We start from the raw sequence: 18,272 nt of genomic DNA, 5'->3' as shown, positions 1-18,272 counted from the left end.
GTTTAATTGACTACTTCAGTGTGTTACCACATTACTACGTGATTCAAACACGAAAAAAACCCAGGATCTGGCCAATAAGTATTCGAAAAAGGCAAAATCATGAGCCAGATGCGGGCATAACCCAGACCTAACCCAGACCTAACCGGTGTTATCCTCCAAAATATGGATCGAAACCAGGGTTAATTGACTGCTTCATTGTGTTACCACATTACTACGTGATTCAAACACGGAAAAAACCCAGGATCTGGCCAACAAGTATGCGAAGAAGGCAAAATCATGAGCCAGATGCGGGCATAACCCAGACCTAACCTAGACCTAACCGGTGTTATCCTCTAAAATATTGATCGAAACCAGGTTTAATTGACTGCTTCAGTGTATTACCACATTACTACGTGATTCAAACACGGAAAAAACCCAGGATCTGGCCAACAAGTTTGCGAAAAAGGCGAAAGTATAAGCCAGATGCGGGCATAACCCAGACCTTTTTTTTTTTTTTTTTTTTTTATCGTGGTGAAATCCTCATGGACACCCCGGCTCCCTGGGGGGGAGGCCGGGGTAGTGCCGGACTCTTACCGGCTAAAACACCACGGTGACCGCCTGCGCCCTTTATCTGGGGAGAGTCACGGGAACCAAACTAGCGATACTACCGTGACTCTCCCCGTTGGCGCAACGCCAGGATCTGGCCAACAAGTTTGCGAAAAAGGCAAAATTATGAGCCAGACGCGGGCATAACCCAGACCTAACCCAGACCTAACCGGTGCTCTCCTCTAAAATATTGATCGAAACGAGGTTTAATTGACTGCTTCAGTGTGTTACCACATTACTACGTGTTTCAAACACGGAAAATACCCAGGATCTGGCCAACAAGTTTGCGAAAAAGGCAAAATTATGAGCCAGACGAGGGCATAACCCAGACCTAACCCAGACCTAACCGGTGCTCTCCTCTAAAATATTGATCGAAACCAGGTTTAACTGACTGCTTCAGTGTGGTACCACATTACTGCGTTATTCAAACCCGAAAAAAACCCAGGATCTGGCCAACAAGTATGCGAAGAAGGCAAAATCATGAGCCAGATGCGGGTATAACCCAGACCAAAGCCAGACCTAACCGGTGTTATCCTCTAAAATATTGATCGAAACCTGGTTTAATTGACTGCTTCAGTGTGTTACCACATTACTACGTGATTCAAACACGAAAAAAACCCAGGATCTGGCCAACAAGTATGCGAAGAAGGCAAAATCAGGAGCCAGATGCGGGCATAACCCAGACCTAACCCAGACCTAACCGGTGTTATCCTCTAAAATATTGATCGAAACCTGGTTTAATTGACTGCTTCAGTGTGTTACCACATTACTACGTGATTCAAACACGAAAAAAACCCAGGATCTGGCCAACAAGTATGCGAAGAAGGCAAAATCAGGAGCCAGATGCGGGCATAACCCAGACCTAACCCAGACCTAACCGGTGTTATCCTCTAAAATATTGATCGAAACCAGGTTTAATTGACTGCTTCAGTGTATTACCACATTACTACGTGATTCAAACACGGAAAGACCCAGGATCTGGCCAACAAGTATGCGATTAAGTCATAATCATGAGCCAGATGCGTGCATAACCCAGACCATACCCAGACCTAACCGGTGTTATCCTCTGAAATATTGATCGAAATCAGGTTTAATAGACTACTTCAGTGTGTTACCACATTACTACGTGATTCAAACACGAAAAAAACCCAGGATCTGGCCAATAAGTATTCGAAAAAGGCAAAATCATGAGCCAGATGCGGGCATAACCCAGACCTAACCCAGACCTAACCGGTGTTATCCTCCAAAATATGGATCGAAACCAGGGTTAATTGACTGCTTCATTGTGTTACCACATTACTACGTGATTCAAACACGGAAAAAACCCAGGATCTGGCCAACAAGTATGCGAAGAAGGCAAAATCATGAGCCAGATGCGGGCATAACCCAGACCTAACCTAGACCTAACCGGTGTTATCCTCTAAAATATTGATCGAAACCAGGTTTAATTGACTGCTTCAGTGTATTACCACATAACTACGTGATTCAAACACGGAAAAAACCCAGGATCTGGCCAACAAGTATGCGAAGAAGGCAAAATCATGAGCCAGATGCGGGTATAACCCAGACCTAAGCCAGACCTAACCGGTGTTATCCTCTAAAATACTGAGCGAAACGAGGTTTAATTGACTGCTTCAGTGTGTTACCACATTACTACGTGATTCAAACACGAAAAAAACCCAAGATCTGGCCAACAAGTATGCGAAGAAGGGAAAATCATGAGCCAGATGCGGGCATAACCCAGACCTAACCCAGACCTAACCGGTGTTATCCTCTAAAATATTGATCGAAACCAGGTTTAATTGACTGCCTCAGTGTGGTACCACATTACTACGTGATTCAAACACGGAAAAAACCCAGGATCTGGCCAACAAGTATGCGAAGAAGGCAAAATCATGAGCCAGATGCGGGCATAACCCAGACCTTACCCAGACCTAACCGGTGTTATCCTCTGAAATATTGATCGAAATAAGGTTTAATTGACTGCTTCAGTGTGTTACCACATTCCTACGTGATTCAAACACGAAAAAAACCCAGGATCTGGCCAATAAGTATGCGAAAAAGGCAAAATCATGAGCCAGATGCGGGCATAACCCAGACCTAACCCAGACCTAACCGGTGTTATCCTCCAAAATATGGATCGAAACCAGGGATAATTGACTGCTTCATTGTGTTACCACATTACTACCTGATTCAAACACGGAAAAAACCCAGGATCTGGCCAACAAGTTTGCGAAAAAGGCGAAAGTATAAGCCAGATGCGCGCATATCCCAGACCTAACCCAGACCTAACCGGTGTTATCCTCTAAAATATTGATCGAAACCTGGTTTAATTGACTGCTTCAGTGTGTTACCACATTACTACGTGATTCAAACACGAAAAAATCCGAGGATCTGGCCAACAAGTATGCGAAGAAGGCAAAATCATGAGCCAGATGCGGGCATAACCCAGACCTAACCCAGACCTAACCGGTGTTATCCTCTAAAATACTGCCCGAATCCAGGTTTAATTCACTGCCTCAGTCTGGTATAACATTACTACGTGATTCAAACACGGAAAAAACCCAGGATCTGGCCAACAAGTTTGCGAAAAAGGCGAAAGTATAAGCCAGATGCGCGCATATCCCAGACCTAACCCAGACCTAACCGGTGTTATCCTCTAAAATACTGTCCGAATCCAGGTTTAATTGACTGCCTCAGTGTGGTACAACATTACTACGTGATTCAAACACGGAAAAAACCCAGGATCTGGCCCACAAGTATGCGAAGAAGGCAAAATCAGGAGCCAGATGCGGGTATAACCCAGACCTAAGCCAGACCTAGCCGGTGTTATCCTCTAAAATATTGATCGAAACCAGGTTTAATTGACTGCCTCAGTGTGGTACCACATTCCTACGTGATTCAAACACGAAAAAAAAAACCCAGGATCTGGCCAACAAGTATGCGAAGAAGGGAAAATCATGAGCCAGATGCGGGCATAACCCAGACCTAACCCAGACCTAACCGGTGTTATCCTCTAAAATATTGATCGAAACCAGGTTTAATTGACTGCCTCAGTGTGGTACCACATTACTACGTGATTCAAACACGGAAAAAACCCAGGATCTGGCCAACAAGTATGCGAAGAAGGCAAAATCATGAGCCAGATGCGGGCATAACCCAGACCTTAGCCAGACCTAACCGGTGTTATCCTCTGAAATATTGATCGAAATAAGGTTTAATTGACTGCTTCAGTGTGTTACCACATTCCTACGTGATTCAAACACGAAAAAAACCCAGGATCTGGCCAATAAGTATGCGAAAAAGGCAAAATCATGAGCCAGATGCGGGCATAACCCAGACCTAACCCAGACCTAACCGGTGTTATCCTCCAAAATATGGATCGAAACCAGGGTTAATTGACTGCTTCATTGTGTTACCACATTACTACCTGATTCAAACACGGAAAAAACCCAGGATCTGGCCAACAAGTTTGCGAAAAAGGCGAAAGTATAAGCCAGATGCGCGCATATCCCAGACCTAACCCAGACCTAACCGGTGTTATCCTCTAAAATATTGATCGAAACCTGGTTTAATTGACTGCTTCAGTGTGTTACCACATTACTACGTGATTCAAACACGAAAAAATCCGAGGATCTGGCCAACAAGTGTGCGAAGAAGGCAAAATCATGAGCCAGATGCGGGCATAACCCAGACCTAACCCAGACCTAACCGGTGTTATCCTCTAAAATACTGCCCGAATCCAGGTTTAATTCACTGCCTCAGTGTGGTATTACATTACTACGTGATTCAAACACGGAAAAAACCCAGGATCTGGCCAACAAGTTTGCGAAAAAGGCGAAAGTATAAGCCAGATGCGCGCATATCCCAGACCTAACCCAGACCTAACCGGTGTTATCCTCTAAAATACTGTCCGAATCCAGGTTTAATTGACTGCCTCAGTGTGGTACAACATTACTACGTGATTCAAACACGGAAAAAACCCAGGATCTGGCCCACAAGTATGCGAAGAAGGCAAAATCAGGAGCCAGATGCGGGTATAACCCAGACCTAAGCCAGACCTAGCCGGTGTTATCCTCTAAAATACTGAGCGAAACGAGGTTTAATTGACTGCTTCAGTGTGTTACCACATTACTACGTGTTTCAAACACGGAAAGACCCAGGATCTGGCCAACAAGTATGCGATTAAGGCATAATCATGAGCCAGATGCGGGCATAACCCAGACCTTACCCAGACCTAACCGGTGTTATCCTCTGAAATATTGATCGAAATCAGGTTTAATTGACTGCTTCAGTGTGTTACCACATTACTACGTGATTCAAACACGAAAAAAACCCAGGATCTGGCCAATAAGTATGCGAAAAACGCAAAATCATGAGCCAGATGCGGGCATAACCCAGACCTAACCCAGACCTAACCGGTGTTATCCTCCAAAATATGGATCGAAACCAGGGTTAATTGACTGCTTCATTGTGTTACCAAATTACTACGTGATTCAAACACGAAAAAAACCCAGGATCTGGCCAACAAGTATGCGAAGAAGGCAAAATCATGAGCCAGATGCGCGCATAACCCAGACCTAACCCAGACCTAACCGGTGTTATCCTCTAAAATACTGTCCGAATCCAGGTTTAATTGACTGCCTCAGTGAGGTACAACATTACTACGTGATTCAAACACGGAAAAAACCCAGGATCTGGCCAACAAGTATGCGAAGAAGGCAAAATCATGAGCCAGATGCGGGTATAACCCAGACCTAACCTAGACCTAACCGGTGTGATCCTCCAAAAAAATTTATCGAAACCAGGTTTAATTGACTGCTTCAGTGTATTACCACATTACTACGTGATTTAAACACGGAAAGCCCCAGGATCTGGCCAACAAGTATGCGATTAAGGCATAATCATGAGCCAGATGCGGGCATAACCCAGACCTTACCCAGACCTAACCGGTGTTATCCTCTGAAATATTGATCGAAATCAGGTTTAATTGACTGCTTCAGTGTGTTACCACATTCCTACGTGATTCAAACACGAAAAAAACCCAGGATCTGGCCAACAAGTATGCGATTAAGTCATAATCATGAGCCAGATGCGTGCATAACCCAGACCATACCCAGACCTAACCGGTGTTATCCTCTGAAATATTGATCGAAATCAGGTTTAATTGACTACTTCAGTGTGTTACCACATTACTACGTGATTCAAACACGAAAAAAACCCAGGATCTGGCCAATAAGTATTCGAAAAAGGCAAAATCATGAGCCAGATGCGGGCATAACCCAGACCTAACCCAGACCTAACCGGTGTTATCCTCCAAAATATGGATCGAAACCAGGGTTAATTGACTGCTTCATTGTGTTACCACATTACTACGTGATTCAAACACGGAAAAAACCCAGGATCTGGCCAACAAGTATGCGAAGAAGGCAAAATCATGAGCCAGATGCGGGCATAACCCAGACCTAACCTAGACCTAACCGGTGTTATCCTCTAAAATATTGATCGAAACCAGGTTTAATTGACTGCTTCAGTGTATTACCACATTACTACGTGATTCAAACACGGAAAAAACCCAGGATCTGGCCAACAAGTTTGCGAAAAAGGCGAAAGTATAAGCCAGATGCGGGCATAACCCAGACCTTTTTTTTTTTTTTTTTTTTTTATCGTGGTGAAATCCTCATGGACACCCCGGCTCCCTGGGGGGGAGGCCGGGGTAGTGCCGGACTCTTACCGGCTAAAACACCACGGTGACCGCCTGCGCCCTTTATCTGGGGAGAGTCACGGGAACCAAACTAGCGATACTACCGTGACTCTCCCCGTTGGCGCAACGCCAGGATCTGGCCAACAAGTTTGCGAAAAAGGCAAAATTATGAGCCAGACGCGGGCATAACCCAGACCTAACCCAGACCTAACCGGTGCTCTCCTCTAAAATATTGATCGAAACGAGGTTTAATTGACTGCTTCAGTGTGTTACCACATTACTACGTGTTTCAAACACGGAAAATACCCAGGATCTGGCCAACAAGTTTGCGAAAAAGGCAAAATTATGAGCCAGACGAGGGCATAACCCAGACCTAACCCAGACCTAACCGGTGCTCTCCTCTAAAATATTGATCGAAACCAGGTTTAACTGACTGCTTCAGTGTGGTACCACATTACTGCGTTATTCAAACCCGAAAAAAACCCAGGATCTGGCCAACAAGTATGCGAAGAAGGCAAAATCATGAGCCAGATGCGGGTATAACCCAGACCAAAGCCAGACCTAACCGGTGTTATCCTCTAAAATATTGATCGAAACCTGGTTTAATTGACTGCTTCAGTGTGTTACCACATTACTACGTGATTCAAACACGAAAAAAACCCAGGATCTGGCCAACAAGTATGCGAAGAAGGCAAAATCAGGAGCCAGATGCGGGCATAACCCAGACCTAACCCAGACCTAACCGGTGTTATCCTCTAAAATATTGATCGAAACCTGGTTTAATTGACTGCTTCAGTGTGTTACCACATTACTACGTGATTCAAACACGAAAAAAACCCAGGATCTGGCCAACAAGTATGCGAAGAAGGCAAAATCAGGAGCCAGATGCGGGCATAACCCAGACCTAACCCAGACCTAACCGGTGTTATCCTCTAAAATATTGATCGAAACCAGGTTTAATTGACTGCTTCAGTGTATTACCACATTACTACGTGATTCAAACACGGAAAGACCCAGGATCTGGCCAACAAGTATGCGATTAAGTCATAATCATGAGCCAGATGCGTGCATAACCCAGACCATACCCAGACCTAACCGGTGTTATCCTCTGAAATATTGATCGAAATCAGGTTTAATAGACTACTTCAGTGTGTTACCACATTACTACGTGATTCAAACACGAAAAAAACCCAGGATCTGGCCAATAAGTATTCGAAAAAGGCAAAATCATGAGCCAGATGCGGGCATAACCCAGACCTAACCCAGACCTAACCGGTGTTATCCTCCAAAATATGGATCGAAACCAGGGTTAATTGACTGCTTCATTGTGTTACCACATTACTACGTGATTCAAACACGGAAAAAACCCAGGATCTGGCCAACAAGTATGCGAAGAAGGCAAAATCATGAGCCAGATGCGGGCATAACCCAGACCTAACCTAGACCTAACCGGTGTTATCCTCTAAAATATTGATCGAAACCAGGTTTAATTGACTGCTTCAGTGTATTACCACATAACTACGTGATTCAAACACGGAAAAAACCCAGGATCTGGCCAACAAGTATGCGAAGAAGGCAAAATCATGAGCCAGATGCGGGTATAACCCAGACCTAAGCCAGACCTAACCGGTGTTATCCTCTAAAATACTGAGCGAAACGAGGTTTAATTGACTGCTTCAGTGTGTTACCACATTACTACGTGATTCAAACACGAAAAAAACCCAAGATCTGGCCAACAAGTTTGCGAAAAAGGCAAAATTATGAGCCAGATGCGGGCATAACCCAGACCTAACCCAGACCTAACCGGTGTTATCCTCCAAAATATGGATCGAAACCAGGGTTAATTGACTGCTTCATTGTGTTACCACATTACTACGTGATTCAAACACGGAAAAAACCCAGGATCTGGCCAACAAGTATGCGAAGAAGGCAAAATCATGAGCCAGATGCGGGCATATCCCGGACCTAACCCAGACCTAACCGGTGTTATCCTCTAAAATATTGATCGAAACCAGGTTTTATTGACTGCTTCAGTGTGTTACCACATTACTACGTGTTTCAAACACGGAAAATACCCAGGATCTGGCCAACAAGTTTGCGAAAAAGGCGAAAGTATAAGCCAGAGGCGCGCATATCCCAGACCCAACCCAGACCTAACCGGTGTTATACTCTGAAATATTGATCGAAACCAGGTTTAATTGACTGCTTCAGTGCGTTACCACATTACTACGTGTTTCAAACACGGAAAATACCCAGGATCTGGCCAACAAGTTTGCGAAAAAGGCGAAAGTATAAGCCAGATGCGCGCAAATCCCAGACCTAACCCAGACCTAACCGGTGTTATCCTCTGAAATATTGATCGAAACCAGGTTTAATTGAATGCTTCAGTGTGTTACCACATTACTACGTGTTTCAAACACGGAAAGTACCCAGGATCTGGCCAACAAGTATGCGAAGAAGGCAAAATCATGAGCCAGATGCGCGCATAACCCAGACCTAACCCAGACCTAACCGGTGTTATCCTCTAAAATACTGTCCGAATCCAGGTTTAATTGACTGCCTCAGTGTGTTACCACATTACTACGTGATTCAAACACGAAAAAAACTCAAGATCTGGCCAACAAGTATGCGAAGAAGGCAAAATCATGAGCCAGATGCGCGCATATCCCAGACCCAACCCAGACCTAACCGGTGTTATACTCTGAAATATTGATCGAAACCAGGTTTAATTGACTGCTTCAGTGCGTTACCACATTACTACGTGATTCAAACACGGAAAAAACCCAGGATCTGGCCAACAAGTATGCGAAGAAGGCAAAATCATGAGCCAGATGCGGGCATAACCCAGACCTAACCTAGACCTAACCGGTGTTATCCTCTAAAATATTGATCGAAACCAGGTTTAATTGACTGCTTCAGTGTATTACCACATTACTACGTGATTCAAACACGGAAAAAACCCAGGATCTGGCCAACAAGTTTGCGAAAAAGGCGAAAGTATAAGCCAGATGCGGGCATAACCCAGACCTTTTTTTTTTTTTTTTTTTTTATCGTGGTGAAATCCTCATGGACACCCCGGCTCCCTGGGGGGGAGGCCGGGGTAGTGCCGGACTCTTACCGGCTAAAACACCACGGTGACCGCCTGCGCCCTTTATCTGGGGAGAGTCACGGGAACCAAACTAGCGATACTACCGTGACTCTCCCCGTTGGCGCAACGCCCTACTACGGGCCCTTCCCGGGGGAGGAGATGTGATCCTCCTCCCCCGATGGGGGGCAACCATGATTGATTGCCCCCCGGCGACGCCGCGCGGTCACACGCGACGTCGCCCCACTCGTGCCGTTGCTACTAGCCGCGACCGGGCCCCCACCCGATCGCGACCACGGCTGCGGGGCCGGCTAACACTGCCGCCCCCGCTAAATGGGGCCCCTGTCACGGGCCCCCGGTCCGGTGATGGGCTGGGTGCGAGAGGGAATGAGGGAATAAAGTCCCTCACCTCGCACCACAAACACCATCACCGACCCCTTCGCGCTCCCCCTGCCACGGGGAGCGGTGGAGGGTCTTACGGTCGGCGTCGCCGCCTGCCCCCCACCTCCTCACGCGCCCTCTCGGCGTCTTCCTTGGCGGCCATGACCTCTTCACAAAACAAGGCCATGGCCGCCCACGCCTCCTCGCTGCCGACCATTGCCCGTATGACGGCCGGCAGCGAGAGGTCCGCTCCAATCGCTCTAACGAGGACACCGCGCTGAGCTGCCCACGCCGGACAAATTTCCAACGTGTGCTGCGCGGTGTCCTCCCTTCCCCTGCAATGATGGCACGCAGCCGTCGCCTCCCGCCCTATCCGATGCAGGTACCGACCGAAGCAACCGTGTCCGGTCAGTACCTGTGTCAGGCGGTAGGTGGGCGTACCCCAGCTACGGCCCACCCAGGCATAAAACACTGGGTGGACCGCCGCGGCGACGCGATCATCCTGCTGGTCTGGCTTCGATAACCAGACCAGCCACCGACTATAGACGCGTCGCCGCGCCTGGCTCCGGGCCCTGGCGGCCTCCTCGCCATGCGGGTCCACGCCCCGCTGGCGAAGGTTGCAGAGGCTTTGATACATCTCTGCGTCCATTTTCGCCAGCAGGTGAAACGGTGCGGAACCCGCTAGCAAGGTGGCGGCTGTGTAGGAGATCGTGCGATAACCCCGCACGACTCTGATGGCGACCAACCTCTGTAACCGACGGAGTACAAATGCACCCCGCCGATTGGCCATCAGACCGCCGGCCCATATCGGCGCGCCATAAAGCGCCATGGACCGGACGACTCCCAAATACAGCCGCCGTGCCGCCATGTTGGGTCCCCCGAGATTAGGCATTATGCGGCCTAACGCGGCCACTGCCCTCTCGATACGGGGACCCAACCCTTCCAAATGATGCCCGAACCGCCAGTAGCTGTCGAGGGTGAGGCCCAGATACTTCATCCGGCGCCCCACCGCGACTTGGGCTCCGCCCACCCGTAGAGACGCCTGGCGCGGCACCCCGCGACCACTGACGTTACACAGCCAGATGGCCTCGGTCTTCTGGGGTGCCACGCGCAACCCCAGACGCTCCACTTCGGCAACGACTCGTGCCGTCCCTTCCTCCGCGAGGGCCGCGGCCCTCCTCCACGTGTCCCCGTCGGCTATCACCAGGGTGTCGTCGGCATAACAAATCAACGACACGCCGACGGGGAGTTCTGCCCGCAGCACCGCATCGTAGGCCAAGTTCCACAAGAGCGGCCCTAGGACCGACCCCTGTGGAACCCCGCGGTGCACCGCTCTCTGCTCCATCCCGTTCCGACCCGAATATTGGACTACCCTGCCCCGAAGATAATCCCCGATCAGTCGGCATAGATAGGCGGGCACCCGGTGGTACTGGAGTGCCCGACCTATCGCCCCCCAGGAGACGGTATTGAAGGCGTTGGCAATGTCTAATGAGACTGCCAACGCCACACCCCCCCGGGGGCATATCCCGGACCTAACCCAGACCTATCCGGTGTAATCCTCTAAAATATTGATCGAAACCAGGTTTTATTGACTGCTTCAGTGTGTTACCACATTACTACGTGTTTCAAACACGGAAAATACCCAGGATCTGGCCAACAAGTTTGCGAAAAAGGCGAAAGTATAAGCCAGATGCGCGCATATCCCAGACCCAACCCAGACCTAACCGGTGTTATACTCTGAAATATTGATCGAAACCAGGTTTAATTGACTGCTTCAGTGCGTTACCACATTACTACGTGTTTCAAACACGGAAAATACCCAGGATCTGGCCAACAAGTTTGCGAAAAAGGCGAAAGTATAAGCCAGATGCGCGCAAATCCCAGACCTAACCCAGACCTAACCGGTGTTATCCTCTGAAATATTGATCGAAACCAGGTTTAATTGACTGCTTCAGTGTGTTACCACATTACTACGTGTTTCAAACACGGAAAGTACCCAGGATCTGGCCAACAAGTTTGCGAAAAAGGCGAAAGTATAAGCCAGATGCGCGCATTTCCCAGACCTAACCCAGACCTAACCGGCGTTATCCTCTAAAATATTGATCGAAACCAGGTTTAATTGACTGCTTCAGTGTGGTACCACATTACTGCGTTATTCAAACCAGAAAAAAACCCAGGATCTAGCCAACAAGTTTGCGAAAAAGGCGAAAGTATAAGCCAGATGCGCGCATATCCCAGACCTAACCCAGACCTAACCGGCGTTATCCTCTAAAATATTGATCGAAACCAGGTTTAATTGACTGCTTCAGTGTGGAACCACGTTACTGCGTTATTCAAACCAGAAAAAAACCCAGGATCTAGCCAACAAGTTTGCGAAAAAGGCGAAAGTATAAGCCAGATGCGCGCATATCCCAGACCTAGCCCAGACCTAACCGGTGTTATCCTCTAAAATACTGTCCGAATCCAGGTTTAATTGACTGCCTCAGTGTGGTACAACATTACTACGTGATTCAAACACGGAAAAAACCCAGGATCTGGCCAACAAGTATGCGAAGAAGGCAAAATCATGAGCCAGATGCGGGTATAACCCAGACCTAAGCCAGACCTAGCCGGTGTTATCCTTTAAAATACTGAGCGAAACGAGGTTTAATTGACTGCTTCAGTGTGTTACCACATTACTACGTGTTTCAAACTCGGAAAATACCCAGGATCTGGCCAACAAGTTTGCGAAAAAGGCAAAATTATGAGCCAGACGCGGGCATAACCCAGACCTAACCCAGACCTAACCGGTGCTCTCCTCTAAAATATTGATCGAAACCAGGTTTAATTGACTGCTTCAGTGTGGTACCACATTACTGCGTTATTCAAACCCGAAAAAAACCCAGGATCTGGCCAACAAGTATGCGAAGAAGGCAAAATCATGAGCCAGATGCGGGTATAACCCAGACCAAAGCCAGACCTAACCGGTGTTATCCTCTAAAATATTGATCGAAACCTGGTTTAATTGACTGCTTCAGTGTGTTACCACATTACTACGTGATTCAAACACGAAAAAAACCCAGGATCTGGCCAACAAGTATGCGAAGAAGGCAAAATCAGGAGCCAGATGCGGGCATAACCCAGACCTAACCCAGACCTAACCGGTGTTATCCTCTAAAATATTGATCGAAACCAGGTTTAATTGACTGCTTCAGTGTATTACCACATTACTACGTGATTCAAACACGGAAAGACCCAGGATCTGGCCAACAAGTATGCGATTAAGTCATAATCATGAGCCAGATGCGTGCATAACCCAGACCTTACCCAGACCTAACCGGTGTTATCCTCTGAAATATTGATCGAAATCAGGTTTAATTGACTGCTTCAGTGTGTTACCACATTACTACGTGATTCAAACAAGAAAAAAACCCAGGATCTGGCCAATAAGTATGCGAAAAAGGCAAAATCATGAGCCAGATGCGGGCATAACCCAGACCTAACCCAGACCTAACCGGTGTTATCCTCCAAAATATGGATCGAAACCAGGGTTAATTGACTGCTTCATTGTGTTACCACATTACTACGTGATTCAAACACGAAAAAAACCCAGGATCTGGCCAACAAGTATGCGAAAAAGGCAAAATCATGAGCCAGATGCGGGCATAACCCAGACCTAACCTAGACCTAACCGGTGTGATCCTCCAAAAAAATTTATCGAAACCAGGTTTAATTGACTGCTTCAGTGTATTACCACATTACTACGTGATTCAAACACGGAAAGCCCCAGGATCTGGCCAACAAGTATGCGATTAAGGCATAATCATGAGCCAGATGCGGGCATAACCCAGACCTTACCCAGACCTAACCGGTGTTATCCTCTGAAATATTGATCGAAATAAGGTTTAATTGACTGCTTCAGTGTGTTACCACATTCCTACGTGATTCAAACACGAAAAAAACCCAGGATCTGGCCAATAAGTATGCGAAAAAGGCAAAATCATGAGCCAGATGCGGGCATAACCCAGACCTAACCCAGACCTAACCGGTGTTATCCTCCAAAATATGGATCGAAACCAGGGTTAATTGACTGCTTCATTGTGTTACCACATTACTACGTGATTCAAACACGGAAAAAACCCAGGATCTGGCCAACAAGTATGCGAAGAAGGCAAAATCATGAGCCAGATGCGGGCATATCCCGGACCTAACCCAGACCTAACCGGTGTTATCCTCTAAAATATTGATCGAAACCAGGTTTTATTGACTGCTTCAGTGTGTTACCACATTACTACGTGTTTCAAACACGGAAAATACCCAGGATCTGGCCAACAAGTTTGCGAAAAAGGCGAAAGTATAAGCCAGAGGCGCGCATATCCCAGACCCAACCCAGACCTAACCGGTGTTATACTCTGAAATATTGATCGAAACCAGGTTTAATTGACTGCTTCAGTGCGTTACCACATTACTACGTGTTTCAAACACGGAAAATACCCAGGATCTGGCCAACAAGTTTGCGAAAAAGGCGAAAGTATAAGCCAGATGCGCGCAAATCCCAGACCTAACCCAGACCTAACCGGTGTTATCCTCTGAAATATTGATCGAAACCAGGTTTAATTGAATGCTTCAGTGTGTTACCACATTACTACGTGTTTCAAACACGGAAAGTACCCAGGATCTGGCCAACAAGTATGCGAAGAAGGCAAAATCATGAGCCAGATGCGCGCATAACCCAGACCTAACCCAGACCTAACCGGTGTTATCCTCTAAAATATTGATCGAAACCAGGTTTAATTGACTGCTTCAGTGTATTACCACATTACTACGTGATTCAAACATGGAAAGACCCAGGATCTGGCCAACAAGTATGCGATTAAGGCATAATCATGAGCCAGATGCGGGCATAACCCAGACCTAACCCAGACCTAACCGGCGTTATCCACTAAAATATTGATCGAAACCAGGTTTAATTGACTGCTTCAGTGTGGTACCACATTACTGCGTTATTCAAACCAGAAAAAAACCCAGGATCTAGCCAACAAGTTTGCGAAAAAGGCGAAAGTATAAGCCAGATGCGCGCATATCCCAGACCTAACCCAGACCTAACCGGTGTTATCCTCTGAAATATTGATCCAAACCAGGTTTAATTGACTGCTTCAGTGTGGTACCACATTACTGCTTATTCAAACCAGAAAAAAACCCAGGATCTAGCCAACAAGTTTGCGAAAAAGGCGAAAGTATAAGCCAGATGCGCGCATATCCCAGACCTAACCCAGACCTAACCGGTGTTATCCTCTGAAATATTGATCGAAACCAGGTTTAATTGACTGCCTCAGTGTGGTACAACATTACTACGTGATTCAAACACGAAAAAAACCCAGGATCTGGCCAACAAGTTTGCGAAAGTATAAGCCAGATGCGGGCATAACCCAGACCTAACCCAGACCTAACCGGTGTTATCCTCTAAAATATTGATCGAAACCAGGTTTAATTGACTGCTTCAGTGTTTTACCACATTACTACGTGATTCAAACACGAAAAGAACCCAGGATCTGGCCAACAAGTATGCGAAGAAGGCAAAATCATGAGCCAGATGCGGGCATAACCCAGACCTAACCCAGACCTAACCGGTGTTATCCTCTAAAATATTGATCGAAACCTGGTTTAATTGACTGCTTCAGTGTGTTACCACATTACTACGTGATTCAAACACGAAAAAAACCCAGGATCTGGCCAACAAGTATGCGAAGAAGGCTAAATCATGTGCCAGATGCGGGCATAACCCAGACCTAACCCAGACCTAACCGGTGTCATCCTCTAAAATATTGATCGAAACCAGGATTAATTGACTGCTTCAGTGTGTTACCACATTACTACGTGATTCAAACACGAAAAAAACCCAGGATCTGGCCAACAGGTATGCGAAGAAGGCAAAATCATGAGCCAGATGCGGGCATAACCCAGACCTAACCCAGGCCCAACCGGTGTCATCCTCTAAAATATTGATCGAAACCAGGTTTAATTGACTGCTTCAGTGTGTTACCACATTACTACGTGATTCAAACACGAAAAAAACCCAGGATCTGGCCAACAAGTATGCGAAGAAGGCAAAATCAGGAGCCAGATGCGGGCATATCCCAGACCTAACCCAGACCTAACCGGTGTTATCCTCTGAAATATTGATCGAAACCAGGTTTAATTGACTGCTTCAGTGTATTACCACATTACTACGTGATTCAAACATGGAAAGACCCAGGATCTGGCCAACAAGTTTGCGAAAAAGGCGAAAGTATAAGCCAGATGCGCGCATATCCCAGACCTAACCTAGACCTAACCGGTGTTATCCTCTGAAATATTGATCGAAACCAGGTTTAATTGACTGCTTCAGTGTGTTACCACATTACTACGTGATTCAAACACGAAAAAAACCCAGGATCTGGCCAACAGGTATGCGAAGAAGGCAAAATCATGAGCCAGATGCGGGCATAACCCAGACCTAACCCAGGCCCAACCGGTGTCATCCTCTAAAATATTGATCGAAACCAGGTTTAATTGACTGCTTCAGTGTGTTACCACATTACTACGTGATTCAAACACGAAAAAAACCCAGGATCTGGCCAACAAGTATGCGAAGAAGGCAAAATCAGGAGCCAGATGCGGGCATATCCCAGACCTAACCCAGACCTAACCGGTGTTATCCTCTGAAATATTGATCGAAACCAGGTTTAATTGACTGCTTCAGTGTGTTACCACATTACTACGTGTTTCAAACACGGAAAATACCCAGGATCTGGCCAACAAGTTTGCGAAAAAGGCGAAAGTATAAGCCAGATGCGCGCATATCCCAGACCTAACCTAGACCTAACCGGTGTTATCCTCTGAAATATTGATCGAAACCAGGTTTAATTGACTGCTTCAGTGTGTTACCACATTACTACGTGATTCAAACACGAAAAAAACCCAGGATCTGGCCAACAGGTATGCGAAGAAGGCAAAATCATGAGCCAGATGCGGGTATAACCCAGACCAAAGCCAGACCTAACCGGTGTTATCCTCTAAAATATTGATCGAAACCTGGTTTAATTGACTGCTTCAGTGTGTTACCACATTACTACGTGATTCAAACACGAAAAAAACCCAGGATCTGGCCAACAAGTATGCGAAGAAGGCAAAATCAGGAGCCAGATGCGGGCATAACCCAGACCTAACCCAGACCTAACCGGTGTTATCCTCTAAAATATTGATCGAAACCAGGTTTAATTGACTGCTTCAGTGTATTACCACATTACTACGTGATTCAAACATGGAAAGACCCAGGATCTGGCCAACAAGTATGCGATTAAGGCATAATCATGAGCCAGATGCGGGCATAACCCAGACCTAACCCAGACCTAACCGGCGTTATCCACTAAAATATTGATCGAAACCAGGTTTAATTGACTGCTTCAGTGTGGTACCACATTACTGCGTTATTCAAACCAGAAAAAAACCCAGGATCTAGCCAACAAGTTTGCGAAAAAGGCGAAAGTATAAGCCAGATGCGCGCATATCCCAGACCTAACCCAGACCTAACCGGTGTTATCCTCTGAAATATTGATCCAAACCAGGTTTAATTGACTGCTTCAGTGTGGTACCACATTACTGCTTATTCAAACCAGAAAAAAACCCAGGATCTAGCCAACAAGTTTGCGAAAAAGGCGAAAGTATAAGCCAGATGCGCGCATATCCCAGACCTAACCCAGACCTAACCGGTGTTATCCTCTGAAATATTGATCGAAACCAGGTTTAATTGACTGCCTCAGTGTGGTACAACATTACTACGTGATTCAAACACGAAAAAAACCCAGGATCTGGCCAACAAGTTTGCGAAAGTATAAGCCAGATGCGGCCATAACCCAGACCTAACCCAGACCTAACCGGTGTTATCCTCTAAAATATTGATCGAAACCAGGTTTAATTGACTGCTTCAGTGTTTTACCACATTACTACGTGCTCCAAACACGGAAAATACCCAGGATCTGGCCAACAAGTTTGCGAAGAAGGCAAAATCATGAGCCAGATGCGGGCATAACCCAGACCTAACCCAGACCTAACCGGTGTTATCCTCTAAAATATTGATCGAAACCTGGTTTAATTGACTGCTTCAGTGTGTTACCACATTACTACGTGATTCAAACACGAAAAAAACCCAGGATCTGGCCAACAAGTATGCGAAGAAGGCTAAATCATGTGCCAGATGCGGGCATAACCCAGACCTAACCCAGACCTAACCGGTGTCATCCTCTAAAATATTGATCGAAACCAGGATTAATTGACTGCTTCAGTGTGTTACCACATTACTACGTGATTCAAACACGAAAAAAACCCAGGATCTGGCCAACAAGTATGCGAAGAAGGCAAAATCATGAGCCAGATGCGGGCATAACCCAGACCTAACCCAGGCCCAACCGGTGTCATCCTCTAAAATATTGATCGAAACCAGGTTTAATTGACTGCTTCAGTGTGTTACCACATTACTACGTGATTCAAACACGAAAA

This window comes from Colletes latitarsis, unplaced genomic scaffold, assembly GCF_051014445.1.
Source record: "Colletes latitarsis isolate SP2378_abdomen unplaced genomic scaffold, iyColLati1 scaffold0013, whole genome shotgun sequence".
Lineage (NCBI taxonomy): Eukaryota > Metazoa > Arthropoda > Insecta > Hymenoptera > Colletidae > Colletes > Colletes latitarsis.
Note: the sequence above shows the minus strand (reverse complement) of the source record.